Raw genomic sequence first — 12,041 nt, 5'->3', positions numbered from 1 at the left:
TCATTGCCTACAGAACTCTTACCTTCCCATTACATGACGAGTTATAGAGCCATTCAAACAGATCCTTCCTACTGGGAAGTCGGAAACGGAAACTGGGAAGTCGGAAACGGAAACTGGGAAGTCGGAAACTAGGGAGTCGCACCAGTCTCCACTTGGTCATGAACGCAGCATTAGCTTTCGTTTTCTGGGAAATGTTCCACCCTGGATCAGCAGGAGGATGAAAACACCAGCACATGGGCTTGAATAAGTTTCATTTCTAAAACACTACTTATATTCCACCATGTAAAGCTGCATTACTTTATTCAGAGCAGGTTTTAACTGTAAACGGGTTAGACGTTTCAGATGATGCCTCCTAACCACTGCAGGGTTTGAGACTGAACCTCATGGACCATCACCCTGCAGAGGGGCATGTAGAGGGACGATGCTGGAAATGACGCCTCCTCAAAGCGTGCTAGTGGTTTCACTTGGAAGAGGCGTTCACTTTGTGTTTAGTTGGTGAACTCTGACCTTTGTATTCACAGATCTCAAACTAGTGAGCATGTGGCAATCGTCAGGGCTTAGTACACAACAAAATGGAGAAGTTTCTCATTATTAATGTGACGTGTGGATAACTTCGTGTTTATGAAGTGACGTGACATGTAGCCAAGTGTGGTGACCCATACTCGGAATTTGTGCTCTGCATTTAACCCATCCAAGTGCGCGGGCACACACACACAAACACACACACACACACACACACACGCGCGGAGCAGTGGGCAGCCTTTTTTGCTGTGGCGCCCGGAGAGCAGTTGGCGGTTCGGTGCCTTGCTCAAGGGTCTGACCTCAGTGGTGGTATTGAGGGTGGGAGAGACGCTGGTCATTCACTCCCCCCACCTACAATGATGGCAGGGCAGGGTGTTTACAGTAGAGGATATTTACAGTAGAGGATATTTACAGTAGAGGACAGGGTGTTTACAGTAGAGGATATTTACAGTAGAGGATATTTACAGTAGAGGATATTTACAGTAGAGGGCAGGGTGTTTACAGTAGAGGATATTTACAGTAGAGGGCAGGGTGTTTACAGTAGAGGATATTTACAGTAGAGGATATTTACAGTAGAGGATATTTACAGTAGAGGGCAGGGTGTTTACAGTAGAGGATGTTTACAGTAGAGGATATTTACAGTAGAGGATATTTACAGTAGAGGGCAGTGTGTTTACAGTAGAGGATATTTACAGTAGAGGATATTTACAGTAGAGGGCAGGGTGTTTACAGTAGAGGATATTTACAGTAGAGGATATTTACAGTAGAGGACAGTGTGTTTACAGTAGAGGATATTTACAGTAGAGGGCAGGGTGTTTACAGTAGAGGATATTTACAGTAGAGGACAGGGTGTTTACAGTAGAGGATATTTACAGTAGAGGATATTTACAGTAGAGGATATTTACAGTAGAGGGCAGGGTGTTTACAGTAGAGGATATTTACAGTAGAGGATATTTACAGTAGAGGATATTTACAGTAGAGGGCAGGGTGTTTACAGTAGAGGATATTTACAGTAGAGGATATTTACAGTAGAGGATATTTACAGTAGAGGGCAGGGTGTTTACAGTAGAGGATATTTACAGTAGAGGATATTTACAGTAGAGGATATTTACAGTAGAGGGCAGCGTGTTTACAGTAGAGGATATTTACAGTAGAGGACAGTGTGTTTACAGTAGAGGGCAGTGTGTTTACAGTAGAGGATATTTACAGTAGAGGATATTTACAGTAGAGGGCAGGGTGTTTACAGTAGAGGACAGGGTGTTTACAGTAGAGGATATTTACAGTAGAGGATATTTACAGTAGAGGGCAGGGTGTTTACAGTAGAGGATATTTACAGTAGAGGACAGGGTGTTTACAGTAGAAGATATTTACAGTAGAGGATATTTACAGTAGAGGGCAGGGTGTTTACAGTAGAGGATATTTACAGTAGAGGGCAGGGTGTTTACAGTAGAGGATATTTACAGTAGAGGACAGGGTGTTTACAGTAGAAGATATTTACAGTAGAGGATATTTACAGTAGAGGGCAGGGTGTTTACAGTAGATGATATTTACAGTAGAGGGCAGGGTGTTTACAGTAGAGGATATTTACAGTAGAGGACAGGGTGTTTACAGTAGAAGATATTTACAGTAGAGGATATTTACAGTAGAGGGCAGGGTGTTTACAGTAGAGGATATTTACAGTAGAGGGCAGTGTGTTTACAGTAGAGGATATTTACAGTAGAGGGCAGTGTGTTTACAGTAGAGGATATTTACAGTAGAGGATATTTACAGTAGAGGATATTTACAGTAGAGGACAGGGTGTTTACAGTAGAGGATATTTACAGTAGAGGATATTTACAGTAGAGGGCAGTGTGTTTACAGTAGAGGATATTTACAGTAGAGGGCAGTGTGTTTACAGTAGAGGATATTTACAGTAGAGGACAGGGTGTTTACAGTAGAGGGCAGTGTGTTTACAGTAGAGGATATTTACAGTAGAGGGCAGGGTGTTTACAGTAGAGGATATTTACAGTAGAGGATATTTACAGTAGAGGACAGGGTGTTTACAGTAGAAGATATTTACAGTAGAGGATATTTACAGTAGAGGGCAGGGTGTTTACAGTAGAGGATATTTACAGTAGAGGGCAGGGTGTTTACAGTAGAGGATATTTACAGTAGAGGACAGGGTGTTTACAGTAGAAGATATTTACAGTAGAGGATATTTACAGTAGAGGGCAGGGTGTTTACAGTAGAGGATATTTACAGTAGAGGGCAGGGTGTTTACAGTAGAGGATATTTACAGTAGAGGACAGGGTGTTTACAGTAGAGGATATTTACAGTAGAGGATATTTACAGTAGAGGATATTTACAGTAGAGGACAGGGTGTTTACAGTAGAGGATATTTACAGTAGAGGGCAGTGTGTTTACAGTAGAGGATATTTACAGTAGAGGATATTTACAGTAGAGGATATTTACAGTAGAGGACAGGGTGTTTACAGTAGAAGATATTTACAGTAGAGGATATTTACAGTAGAGGATATTTACAGTAGAGAGCAGTGTGTTTACAGTAGAGGATATTTACAGTAGAGGATATTTACAGTAGAGGGCAGTGTGTTTACAGTAGAGGATATTTACAGTAGAGGATATTTACAGTAGAGGATGTTTACAGTAGAGGGCAGTGTGTTTACAGTAGAGGATATTTACAGTAGAGGATATTTACAGTAGAGGATATTTACAGTAGAGGGCAGTGTGTTTACAGTAGAGGATATTTACAGTAGAGGATATTTACAGTAGAGGACAGGGTGTTTACAGTAGAGGATATTTACAGTAGAGGATATTTACAGTAGAGGATATTTACAGTAGAGGGCAGGGTGTTTACAGTAGAAGATATTTACAGTAGAGGATATTTACAGTAGAGGATATTTACAGTAGAGAGCAGTGTGTTTACAGTAGAGGATATTTACAGTAGAGGATATTTACAGTAGAGGGCAGTGTGTTTACAGTAGAGGATATTTACAGTAGAGGATATTTACAGTAGAGGATATTTACAGTAGAGGGCAGTGTGTTTACAGTAGAGGATATTTACAGTAGAGGATATTTACAGTAGAGGACAGGGTGTTTACAGTAGAGGATATTTACAGTAGAGGATATTTACAGTAGAGGATATTTACAGTAGAGGGCAGGGTGTTTACAGTAGAGGATATTTACAGTAGAGGATATTTACAGTAGAGGGCAGTGTGTTTACAGTAGAGGATATTTACAGTAGAGGATATTTACAGTAGAGGATATTTACAGTAGAGGACAGGGTGTTTACAGTAGAGGATATTTACAGTAGAGGATATTTACAGTAGAGGACAGGGTGTTTACAGTAGAGGATATTTACAGTAGAGGATATTTACAGTAGAGGACAGGGTGTTTACAGTAGAAGATATTTACAGTAGAGGATATTTACAGTAGAGGATGTTTACAGTAGAGGACAGGGTGTTTACAGTAGAGGATATTTACAGTAGAGGGCAGTGTGTTTACAGTAGAGGATATTTACAGTAGAGGATATTTACAGTAGAGGGCAGGGTGTTTACAGTAGAGGATATTTACAGTAGAGGATATTTACAGTAGAGGATATTTACAGTAGAGGGCAGGGTGTTTACAGTAGAGGATATTTACAGTAGAGGATATTTACAGTAGAGGATATTTACAGTAGAGGGCAGGGTGTTTACAGTAGAGGATATTTACAGTAGAGGATATTTACAGTAGAGGGCAGGGTGTTTACAGTAGAGGATATTTACAGTAGAGGATATTTACAGTAGAGGGCAGTGTGTTTACAGTAGAGGATATTTACAGTAGAGGATATTTACAGTAGAGGGCAGTGTGTTTACAGTAGAGGATATTTACAGTAGAGGATATTTACAGTAGAGGGCAGTGTGTTTACAGTAGAGGATATGTGCAATTCTAGATAATTAATCAGTGAAGTAGCTGTGTCAGGTTAGCACCAGTACCCATCATCCACTGCATGTCACATGACTATATCACATGCTCCACTGTTCACCTGTTTCCTATTTCACCCTAATCAGCACCACTATTTAAGTCCCAGTTTTTCTGTGTTTTTGTCAAGCTTCTGTTGCTGTTGTGTCTGTTGTTACTTTGCCTGCCATAGTCTCGCCCATAGTCTCTATATTTTTTTATTTTGTGTTTACTCACCGTCATAGTTGCTTATTTTACACTGTGCACAATAAAAGTCTGCACTTGCATCAGCCTTCACCTCCGTTACATGACAAGCTGGTTTGATGGGTAGATCTCCAGCACCAGCAGTGTGGCTCAGACACTGTGGAATCGGTAGATGGTCAGATTTGGACCAGCTGAGCGATAAACCAGACATCTACCTGTAGCAGTTAATCAGATCATGGAATGAAGGAAGAGAAGTTTGTTATATACAGTATAATCCTGTATCATCTGTGTAAAGGCTGATTTTTAAAGATTTTAAGCAATAAACAGATACAGGGCCAATTAATATTACTTCAAAGTACAGACAGATTTATACCAGCTCAAATCTTCAAATCATACTCTTACAGCCGTGCTAAGATTTCCTCAAGGTTCGCTGCTCAGTAATAATGCATTCAACTTTTAACTCTTAATCCAGTCCCAGAATGCCTTTATTTCTATCCCTTTGGAGACAGAATTTTTCCCACATGAGAGCTGAAATAATCTTATTTATTCATTAATGTATAGAAGGAAGAAGAACCTTAGAAGAACAGTTATCTTCATTCCTCTGGCAGTAACGTGACAGAAACACTCGGGACTGTCTGTTTTGTCAGATTTAATTAGCTTTACCAAGTTACTAAAATAGTTTCTCTTAAAGCTTGTTAGGGAGTCTGCTATATTCATTCACAAAGAACAAAAATCTGTCTGTGTTAAACTAAAGGGAGCCTAAAGCAGTTACGTGGAAAATATTAACTTTTAAAGTTAAAAACGAAAAAAAAATTCGTTTGTAAAATGAGCTGAAGTGCTCCAGCATGAGCATACGCAGCAGGGTTTGTTAGGTAAAACAGAAGGTTATCTGCATATAGTAAAACTCTGTGTTCTATACTCGCTCTGTGTATAACATTAAATAGTGATCAGATGTTTAGATCAGTTTGATCTAAAAGGGTTTGATTGCTAAAAAAGGGTAATAAAGGGAAAACACTGGCATGTTCCTCTGGATAAGGGAAAATATTCTGATTATTGGTGTGTGCACTAACGTGTGGACAGGTGGAGAGGTCAAATTCATGAAACTAATTTTGGGCTCAAACATTAGAAAACAACTGCAGACCCAGAATGAAGCCTTTGTGATCTTTGGAGAGTACGGCACTGAGTGAACAGGACCTTAGCAAGAATGTTGACATCGACATTCAGTAGATAGATTTAGACCTCTGACATTCTCTGTGCTGAATATAAGATTGATACATCATTTAATTTCCTTTTGTCACCCATTAAACTAAATTAAAATGTTTATTGCTAAGAATACATACATGTGAACCGTATGACTTGCCACATATCACTCTTTACAATGTGATCAACCCAAATCCCCAAAATATAACCTGATAAATAAATGAAAAAAGACAGCAAAACTGAGAAATGTGAAAATATAACATATGGCAGCAGCAAAACAGTCTGCTGATATAAACATGAGCTGCAGGCTACAGTCTTACCTAAACTTACTCTAACTATCTACTGCTCTTTAAAGTAAGAACTAAACACTCACACTACACAAAACAGAAATAAAAACACACTGTTACATCCAAAACAGTAATGTCTGATGTGGTCAGGAGCAATAACAAGCAACTTTGAGAACCCAAAGTTACAATCAAACATGATCAAGCTTATTCATATGCTTTAAGCTGAACAAACAAATAAATAGACAACAGTGCAGATGATGACGAGATTAGAGCTTCTTCAGGATATTTATGAAACAGGCCAGTGATTAGATTTGCAAATCCGGCTTTTTAACACTTCAGGTCACAGGTCATATCTGTGGTTACCCATGTTCATGCAGCATGGCCAGTGTGCTGGAGTCTCGGTGTTGGAGTCTCTGTGTTGGAGTCTCGGTGTTGGAGTCTCGGTGTTGGAGTCACGGTGTTGGTGTCTCGGTGTTGGAGTCTCGGTGTTGGAGTCTCGGTGTTGGGGCCTCTGTGTTGGTGTCTCGGTGTTGGAGTCTCGGTGTTGGTGTCTCGGTGTTGGAGTCTCGGTGTTGGAGTCTCTGTGTTGGAGTCTCGGTGTTGGAGTCTCGGTGTTGGAGTCTCGGTGTTGGGGCCTCTGTGTTGGAGTCACGGTGTTGGTGTCTCGGTGTTGGAGTCTCGGTGTTGGAGTCTCGGTGTTGGGGCCTCTGTGTTGGAGTCTCGGTGTTGGAGTCTCTGTGTTGGTGTCTCGGTGTTGGAGTCTCGGTGTTGGAGTCTCGGTGTTGGGGCCTCTGTGTTGGTGTCTCTGTGTTGGTGTCTCGGTGTTGGAGTCTCGGTGTTGGAGTCTCTGTGTTGGAGTCTCGGTGTTGGGGCCTCTGTGTTGGAGTCTCGGTGTTGGGGCCTCTGTGTTGGAGTCTCGGTGTTGGAGTCTCGGTGTTGGAGTCTCGGTGTTGGTGTCTCGGTGTTGGAGTCTCGGTGTTGGAGTCTCTGTGTTGGAGTCTCGGTGTTGGAGTCTCGGTGTTGGAGTCTCTGTGTTGGAGTCTCTGTGTTGGAGTCACGGTGTTGGAGTCTCTGTGTTGGAGTCTCGGTGTTGGAGTCTCGGTGTTGGAGTCTCTGTGTTGGAGTCACGGTGTTGGAGTCTCTGTGTTGGAGTCTCGGTGTTGGAGTCTCTGTGTTGGAGTCTCGGTGTTGGAGTCTCGGTGTTGGAGTCTCGGTGTTGGATTTCTGGTCAGAATCCTATTTTTTATTTAGTTGTTGTCTTGGTTATACTGTATGTTATCTTTAAAATGTAGACATTTTGCAATTTTAAATAAACTAATAATGATAACTGTTAAATGCGATGAAGGTCTCACCGAATGGTTAGTTTATTTAGCTTTCACTTTTACTAAAACAGAAACAATAATGCAGTGCGATAAAGGTCAAAGACGATTGAACAGTTGATGGTCTGTGTAAATTTGCATACAATGATTGGTCTGTGGACTGATTCAGTATTTTAATCACAAAATGGTTAGTTACTGAAAAACAAGCTGCTGGCAGAAAAGCTTAATGCCATTTATTTTATTGATTGTCAGTGTAAAACTGCCTACTGACAGCAATTATGAAAGCCACACAAAACCGACACTGTTCTGTCCAATCCGCTGTCCACTCGATCAGCAGGTTTGAACAATAACATTTAAATTTTTTTTCAAATAAAATTTTAGCCTAAAGACTATTATTTACATTTTTGTTTTACTCCACACACAGTGGAAGAAGAACTCTAGCAGTGAAGTCATACACACATAGTTAACCGCAAACTACTAGTGAGTTAGCCATCTATTATAAAATTATAGAAAGAAAAAAAAGGAACTGAGAGAAAAAGACGGAGGAGACTGCATTAAAAATGTCTACAGGGCATTTCTAAAAAACGACCTTTAGATATTATTATTTGGGCACTGGTATTTCTCTCTCTCTCTTTCTTACTCTCTCTATCTCTCTCTATTTTTTTTTGTTTTCTCTTCTCTACTTTCTCGAAAATCTTATTGAGAACAGCCAGGTATAGAGGCAGTGCCTTCTCTTTGCAGTAATTGTTCAGCTCTTCAAACTCCTGTAAGTCTTCTTTCACATAGTTGTAGTAGAATTCTCCCTGTAGTTCTTCTTGACTGTCTCTATATTCTCGGTATTTCTCATCCTTATCATCATCTTGATTTTCATTTTCTTCCTCAACTGTCTCCTCCTGATCTTCCTCATCATCAACTTCATCAACCTCATCGTCTTCATATTCATCATTTTTCTGTTGTTTTCGGAACACCATCGCAGCTCTGACTGAAGCAGCTTGAGGCCTTTTTTTCTTCAGCATGTACAGGTAGGCCTGAGTTTGGTAATAATACCGATGGTCACGGATTAATTCAGCTTTATTCCCTTTTTCAGGTTTGTGGAACATATCCCCTATCGTTCTACCTCCTTTACATTCAATTATGATGTTCTTTGATGCACCAGTTTTACTCTTTGTCTTTATTAGAAAGTCCATCCTTCCTTTGAAAAACCCATATTCTATATTGCGTTCTCTTCCGTAGCTCACCCCAGAAAGCTTTTTTTTTCTGATAAAGAATTGTAAACATTTCCGCTCATTCCTTTGGCTTTGGATTTTGTTTTTGCTCCTCGTTTTCACACCACCTGCACTTTTGGTTCCTGTGTATGTTTCCTTCATCCTGAGTTCACGGCGATTATTGAGTGGAATTTTTTCCCACCTTTGCTTTAAGGTATTCTCATTTTTATTACGTTTTTTAAAAAATATCATTATCGTTAACTCCTGAACATTGTTACAGCTTTTAGATTCCAAGGCGGGTTTAACTGTCCGGCACTGCAGACGAGGCGTCGGTACAATTCGGAGTTCACCGTATTTCAGCTGTTTTACAATGAGATCTGCGTTTATGCTGAAGTATCGGCGTTTGGACTCATTGATGACATCATTATTCAGAACTTTCTTGGGCAGTGTAATGTTCAACAACTTCAGTAGTTTTCGAAAGTCTTTAAGACTCAGATGTTCTGCCACTGTTTCACCTTCACCTGCTCCAGATCTTTTAGGTGCATTAGTTCCTGTTCCTGCTCTCCTGCTTCTCTCCCCTGAGCATCCCTCACCAGCATCTTCTAAACTCAGCCATGGCTCCATAGTTCCCTCACTGAGCTTTCCCCGGATTCTGAACATGGAAACAGTGTGGGAGAAAACGTGAAAAAGGTTAAAAGTGTGTGGTCTGTGGTTCTGAAGTGTGTGTTATGTCCTAGCCGTGCAGAAGGAAGAGCTTTATTCAAGAGGAAACATGCAAATGTGTTATTATAGAAGTCACTCTAGCTGTAGTGATGTGTTAAGAAATGGTTTTGATCATTCTCTTAAGGTGAGCTATTTTATAAAAGATTTTCAAAGATTAAAAAAACATGTAGAGGCAAGTTTAGAGACTGTGAAGGAATTATCAGGATTTAATTGTTAAAAAAAACATTTTACAGAATGCAAACTGTTTATTGCCTGTTTTGTACTAAAAAAAATGCAGAATAATTAATAGATTAAATTAAAAACTTGATAGTATTGAAAAGAAAAAAAGAAAGATTTAATTTGAATTAATTATATTTGACTTTATCTCCAGTCCATGCAGTTTATACAACTGCGTTTCACCTGCTGTAATTAATCCTGTGGTCCTGTAGGTGTTAATATGTTATAAAATGATAACTAATGAGATTCTGAGGTTAACTGCTCGTGGAATGTTCTATCAGCATGTTAGACGTGTTAGATGATCAGTCAGTAGTTTTTACTCTCGTCAGCGTGACGACCCTCTCAGCTGCCATGTAGAGGGTTTGCTTTACAGAGGCAGGGCAGGAGCTGACCTTCCCCCGGAACTGAGTTACACCAGCGCGAGAGTGTCTCCTAATAGCTCCCCTTTCCATTTATAAAAGAGAGAAGCTTTCTCTCTCTCTCTCTCCTTTCTGTTTTGCTTTTCACTCCCTCCTTTGTTCTGTCTCTTTATTTTTCTCTCGTTATCTCTATGATGGAGGTCCTGTGCCAGGTGCCTTGTGGTTTGCCGTATTTGTAGTGTTGCAATGTATTCCTTCATCATCTCATTTACAGATTTTTTTTAAAGTTGGGGTAAAAATTAAAAAAAAAAAAAGTTAATTTCATGTAACATTTAATAGTCGTTTTCTCCACCACTTAGCACCTAGCACTAGCTTTCTCATTTCCTTCTCTTTTATTTTGTCTGAGCTTTACACTTTCATGCACACGTTCTTTTGAAGAAAAAGATAGCGTTTCTAGCATTCTGGCATTGGACATTTCTGTGGTATTCAGCAACCAGCCTTTAGAAACTCTTTTATTACAGTTTGTCCCTAAACGAACCCAGCAACACCTACAATAATACATCACATCTATAATCACAAAATAAATGAAAACGAGTGAAAAATACTCACGGGTCTGTCTGTTTAAAGGTCCTGATGACGTGAGAAAGTATGAGATGTGTTGAACACACCTGGATGATCTTTGTGTGTGAGTGTGTGTGAGTGTGGAAACAGGTGAAGCAGGTGTGTATAAATTCTCTGTGTATGAACTCCTCCCATCAGCTCTGTTCACACCTTTTTCCTGATCTTCATCTTCCTCATCATTCCTATCCATCTTATCTCTGTAGCACTGACTGAATACTATTTTGCATTTGTTTTTGTTTTTTTTTGTAGGGTGTGCAGTTTGAGTTTGATAACAATTATCATGTCTCTGGTTAAATGAAACTCGTCTCACTTTAGATAAAAATTATCATTGAATTTTTGCCTCTACCAGAAAGTCCAGTTTTCCAGAGTGGAACCCACATTCCATCTTATACACACTTTTGTAAAACACAGAAAATATTTCTCTCAAGATCTCCAGACACCTTTCATTCATCCTGAGTCTACAACGGCCTCAGTAACAGCTCCATCACTAACTCTCCTTCTCTGTCTAAATTTATTCTGCTAGAACTACAAACTTCTGGCTAAAAGAAAAGATCGTAATTCTTTTACATAAATTCTCCTCCAGTAGTTTTAACTGTGTAATCATACAACACACAAACATATAACTGAGTGTAATTACATACATTAGTGAACAGAATTTCTAAAAATGCTGTAAAACGATACACTCCGGTCACAATTTGATTTGATTCACGATACTGGCTTCACCGATTCTCAGAATTTTTTCCCCCCAATGTTCTCCCTAATTTAGTCCCAATTCCCACCCATCAGCCTGCTCTCCTGCTCCCTTCTTTGTGCCTCACAATTTTAGGACAAAGCCTCCTCTTGGTAATAAAAATTAAGGAAAAAAACCTCACTGGTGTGTTTAATAAAGAAATCTGAAAGTGAAAGTAAGTTTAAACAAACACACATGACTCTGCTATACAAATATATATGCAAATATAATTTTATTTTTAAACTCAAAAGACAAACATCCCTTCCTCCCCACATACGACCCTGTCTCTACTCGTTTTCCACCTGATTTCTCTCTTATATTACTACACACATGACTTAGTGAGTAAGATGCTGGCTGGCAGTGTTCTTATGAGCAGTGTGTGAATCACCCTGTGGCTTTGGGTGGGGCTGTGATGAACAGGATTAGGTTTAGGTTTGGAAAATGTCTGTTACACTTCAAATAAGTGTCAAAAAGCCAAGTACATTCAATGCATGATAGAGAGTAGCTATGTTTTGTCATTACAAGCACTTAGAAAAAAACCTTCATCTGCATCCAGTCAGTAAGAGAAAGTACATGTAGCATCTAATGATTTCCTTCCTGAACAATTGGCACCTTCAGCACTCTCTCTGTTCCTCTCTGTTCCTCTCTGTCCAGCAGCACTGACAGGCTGAGGTCACGTCTCACAGCCATCTTCAACACTCTGGCTAGCACGTGTGCTG

The sequence above is a fragment of the Pangasianodon hypophthalmus genome, chromosome 1 (assembly GCF_027358585.1).
Source record: "Pangasianodon hypophthalmus isolate fPanHyp1 chromosome 1, fPanHyp1.pri, whole genome shotgun sequence".
Taxonomy (NCBI): Eukaryota; Metazoa; Chordata; class Actinopteri; order Siluriformes; family Pangasiidae; genus Pangasianodon; species Pangasianodon hypophthalmus.
This window is presented reverse-complemented; position numbering follows the sequence as displayed.